Source organism: Nomascus leucogenys, chromosome 11, assembly GCF_006542625.1.
Source record: "Nomascus leucogenys isolate Asia chromosome 11, Asia_NLE_v1, whole genome shotgun sequence".
Taxonomy (NCBI): domain Eukaryota; kingdom Metazoa; phylum Chordata; class Mammalia; order Primates; family Hylobatidae; genus Nomascus; species Nomascus leucogenys.
The window spans coordinates 56144114-56149710 of NC_044391.1; the positions used below are offsets into that span (position 1 = coordinate 56144114).

Here is a 5597-nt window from a genome sequence, read left to right on the forward strand (position 1 = left end):
AGCCTTAGGAGAAATACCTAATGTAGGTGACGGTTTGATGGGTGCAGCAAACCACCATGGCACGTGTATACCTATGTAACAAACCTGCGCATTCTGCACTTGTATCCCAGAACTTAAAGTATAATTTAAAAACTAAATTAATTAATTAAAATTAAAATTAGAATAAATAAATAATAAAATAAAAACAAGATTATCTCAATAGATGCAAAAAAAGGCTTTTGATGAAATTCAACATCCCTTCATGTTAAAAACCCTCAATGAACTAGACATTGAAGGAAAATACTTCAAAACATAAGAGCCACTTCTGACAAAGCCACAACCAACATCATACCGAATGGGTAAAAGCTGGAAGCCTTTCCCTTGAAAACCGGCACAAGAGAAGGATGTCCTCTCTCACCACTCACATTAAATATAGTATTGGAAGTCCTGGCAAGAACAATCAGGCAAAAGAAAGAAAGAAAAAGCATCCAAATAGGAAGATAGAAAGTCAAACTATACCTGTTTGCAGATTACATGATTCTTTATCTGGAAAACCCCATAGTCTCTGCCCAAAAGCTCCTTGATCTGATAAACAACTTCAGCACAGTTTCAGGATACAAAATCAATGTATAAAAATCAGTAGCATTCCTATACATCAACAACATCCAAGCCAACAGCCAAATCAGAAATGCAATCCCATTCACAATTGCCAGAAAAAGAATACAATACCTAAGAATACAGCTAACCAAGGAGATTAAAGATCTCTACAATTAGAATTACAAAACACTGTTCAGCGAAATCAGAGATGACACAAATAGAAAAACATTTCATGCTTACAGATAGGAAGAACCAATATCATTAAAATGGCCATACTGCCCAAAGCAATTTACAGATTCAATACTATTCCTATCAAATTGCCAATGTCATTCTTCACAGAACTAGAAAATACTACTTTAAAATCATATGGAGCCAAAAAAAAGAGTCCAAATAGCCAAAGCAATCCTAACCAAACAGAACAAAGCAGGAGGCATCATGCTACCAGACTTCAAGCGATAATACAGGGCTACAGTAACCAAAACAGCACAGTACTGGTACAAAAACAGACATATAGGCCAATGAAACAGAATAAAGAACCGAGAAATAAGGTCGCACACCTATAACCATCTGATCTTTGGCAAAGCTGACAAAAACAAGCAATGGATAAAGGACTCCTCATTCAATAAATTGTGCAGGAATAAATGGCTAGCCATATGCCGAAGATTGAAACTGGACCCCTAGTTTACATCACATACAAAAATCAACTCAAGATCAATTAAAGACTTAAATGTACAACCTAAAACTATAAAAATCTTGGAAGATAACCTGGGAAATACCATTCTGGACATCAGCCCTGACAAAGATTTCATGACGTAGACACCAAAAGCAATTGCAACAAAAACAAAAACTGACAAATTGGATCTAATTAAATCTCAGAGCTTCTGCACATCAAAAGAAGCTATCAACTGAGTAAACAAGCAACCTACAGAATGGTAGAAAATATGTTCAAACTAAGCATCCGACAAAGGTTCAATATCCAGAACTTATAAGGAACTTAAACTTACAAGCAAAAAACAAATAAACTCATTTAGAAGTGGGCAAAGGAAGGACATAAACAGACGCTTTTTAAAAGCAGACATACATGTGATAAACAAGCATATGAAAACATGCTCAGCATCACTAATCATTAGAGAAATGCAAATCAAAACCACCATGAGATACCATCTCACACCAGCAAGAATGGCTAATATTAAAAAGTCTAAATATAACAGATACTGGTGAGGTTGCAGAGAAAAGGGAACACTTACACAGTGCTGCTGACAGTGTAAATTAGTTCAACTACTGTGGAAAACAATGTGGTGATTCCTCAAAGAACTTAAAACAGAATTACCATTTGACCCAGCAATCCTATTATTGGTTATATACCCAAAGGAATATAAATTGTTCTTCCACAAAGACACATGCACATGTACATTCATCACAGCACTATTCACAATAGCAAAGACATGGAATTAACCTAAATTCCCATCAATGGTAGAGTGCATAAAGAAAATGTGGTACATATATAGGAGGGAATAATATGCAGCCATAAAAAGAATGAGATCATGTCCTTTGCCAGACCATGGATGGAGCTGGAGGGCATTATCCTAAGCAAACTAATACAGGGACAAAAAACCAAATACCACATGTTCTCACTTATAAGTGGGAGCTGAACATTGAGTACACATGGGCACAAAAAAGAGAAAAATAGACACTGGGGCCTACTTGAGGGTGGAGGGTGGGAAGAGGGTGAGGACTGAAAAACTACCCATTGAGTATCATGCTTATTACCTGGGTGATGAAATAATCTGCACACCAAACCCTCATGATATGTAATTTACCTATATAACAAACCTGAACATGTACCCCATTTTAAAAGGTTCCTCCACATCTTATCAGGGCTTGATAGATTATTTCTTTTTTTAGCACTGAATAGTGTTCCATTGTTTAGATGCATCACAGTTTATTTATCTACTTACTGAAGAACATCTTGGTTGCATCCAAGTTTTGGCAATTATGAATAAAGCTGCTATTAATATGAATATGAATGTACAAAAAAACAAAAAAAAATCAGTGAGGTGTGCTGGTACTCTCCCATTTAATAATCAGTTTGAACACCACAGATACACTGAGCTATAAATTTATATTCATTACACTTTTCTTTATGTGAGACACATTTCACAGTAACAGAAAGATTTAAAAGAATGGGAATACATAAAAAACAAAACACAAATTCAAGTCAGAAAACTAATTGAAAAACATCAATATCAGTTATTCTGTATAGCATTATTGAATCTATATGGAAATAACCATCATAATAGGTGGCCTATGCAGCATTATTAGTTTGATAATGTAATCATTTAAGAGGTTTTCTGTCTTCTTTTTTCATTAACTTACTGCTTTTCCCCTCCATGCCCATCCATGGTAGGGATGAGGTAGTTTGGTATATTACTAATGCTTTGAGATTATACCATGAATGAATATACATATACATATATATATATATATCTATTCTGATACAGATTAGAAAAAGGAAATGTATCCTTAGATGTTCCACTCTGAATAATAGAAGTATCTACAATCGGTAGCCGCTGCCGAGCCTGCAGCCACCGCCTCTGAGCAGAAGATGGCTGTGCCACTTACGTATGCTGATCTTGGCAAATCTGCCAGGGATGTCTTCACCAAGGGTTATGGATTTGGCTTAATAAAGCTTGATTTGAAAACAAAATCTGAGAATGGATTGGAATTTACAAGCTCAGACTCTGCCAACACTGAGACCACCAAAGTGACGGGCAATCTGGAAACCAAGTACAGATGGACTGAGTATGGCCTGACGTTTACAGAGAAATGGAACACCGACAATACACTAGGCACCGAGATTACCGTGGAAGATCAGCTTGCACGTGGACTGAAGCTGACCTTCGATTCACCCTTCTCACCTAACACTGGGGGAAAAAAAAAAGCTAAAATCAAGACAGGGTACAAGTGGGAACACATTAATCTGGGCTGCAACATGGATTTCAACATTGCTGGGCCTTCCATCCAGGGTACTCTGGTGCTGGGTTACGACGGCTGGCTGGCCAACTACCACATGAATTTTGAGACTGCAAAGTCCCGAGTCACTCAGAGCAACTTTGCACTTGGCTACAAGACTGATGAATTCCAGCTTCACACTAATGTCTGACAGAACAGAGTTTGGTGGCTCCATTTACCACAAGGTGAACAAGAAGTTGGAGGCCGCTGTCAGTCTCGTCTGGACAGCAGGAAACAGTAACATGCTTCAGAATAGCAGCCAAGTATCAGATTGACCCTGACACCTGCTTCTTGGCTAAAGTGAACAACTCCAGCCTGATAGGTTTAGGATACACTCAGACCCTAAAGCCAGGTATCAAACTGACACTGTCAGCTCTTCTGGATGTCAAGAAGGTCAATGCTGGTGGCCCCACACTTGGTCTAGGACTGGAATTTCAAGCATAAATGAATACTGTACAATTGTTTAATTTTAAACTATTTTGCGGCATAGCTACCTTCAGAATTTGGTGTATCTTTTAATGTTGTATGTCTGGGATGCAAGTATTGCTAAATATGTTAGACCTCCAGGTTAAAGATGATTCAGCTTTAAGATGTTACGCTTTCAGAGGTACGGAAGAAACCCATTTCCAGAAAAGGTCCTTTCAGTGGTAGACTTGGGGGAAACTTGGTGGGCCCTGTGAGAGGCCAGTTTTCTTTTTTATCTAGAAATGGCTGCAAGGGGAAGCTGATAATATGTAGGCACTTTATAAATTCATATTGAGTAAATGAATGAAATTGCGATTTCCTGATAATCAAACTTTGGTTTCCTAACCCTGATTGATGAGAGGCTCACTGCTTGATGGTGTGTATAAACTCACCTGAATGGGACTTTTTTAGACAGATCTACATGACCTGTTCCCACCCCAGTTCATCATCACCTCTTTTACACCAAAAGGTCTGTGGGGTGTGGTCACTGTTTCTTTTGTGCCATTTTGGGGTGGAGAGGGTGAATGTGATGAAGCCAATAATTCAGGACTTATTCCTTCTCGTGTTGTGTTTTTTTGTCCTTGCACCAAAGTATGAAATAGCTTCCAGGAGCTCCAGCTATAAGCTTAGAAGAGTCTGTGTGATTGTAATCACATGGTAACAACACTCAGAATCTAAATTGGACTTCTGTTGTATTCTCACCACTCAATTTGTTTTTTAGCAGTTTAATGGGTACATTTTAGAGTCTTCCATTTTGTGTGGAATTAGATCCTCCTCTTCAAATGCTGTAATTAACGTCACTTAAAAAAACTTGAATAAAATATTGAAACCTCAAAAAAAAATGAAGTATCTACAATCACCACCCTAGAGGAGAGTCAGAAATGAGTGAAGCCAAGCCTCAGAAACAAAGATTCAGTAAGTCATGTCAGAATAAAAACCAAAAACTGAACCAATGACCATAGCTTTGTCTGGAAAGATGGGATAAAGGATGGACACAGGGATCTTGAGAGAAAGCAAAAGAAGAAAAAGGAAATGAAGGAAGGAGACTACAAAAAATCCATTTCCAGAAGTTATCTGATTTTGACTATGAACTTAAAAGTGATATATGAGAGAGAAAAATAAACACTGAATAACAGCCTCAGGTGCCCAATGAGTTTGTTATCAGACAATGAGTTTGTTATCAGATACAGGAAAACAGATTATCTCTAAGGGAGTAAAAAAATCTCCCAAACACTGCATGGCATAATGAATGAATGAAAATTTTGTTTCATGACAAATTAGTGACTGATTAATTTTATTATTAAATCTTAATTTTTTGTTTCATCTTACCAAAGAAGAGAGTGATTTTCCAAGTTGAGATGTAATTACAAAATTAATATTTTGTAGAAGTTACATTATTTCAGGAAAGTAAGCCAGTGTGAGCCTTCAGAAAGGCAGCAAATCAAAACCTTTATTGCTATAAAAAGAAAATTACATAAAAGCCTGGTGAAATACAGTGAAAGCTGAACAGAGCACTGAAGTGACACCGAGAAATGAGGATAATC

At 37.2% G+C, this 5597-nt stretch overlaps 1 pseudogene; it reads left to right on the forward strand.

Annotated features, from left to right (window-relative positions):
- The first annotated feature begins 3181 nt into the window (after window positions 1-3181).
- Window positions 3182-4032, forward strand: LOC100603219 (annotated as a pseudogene).
- The last annotated feature ends 1565 nt before the right edge of the window (window positions 4033-5597 follow it).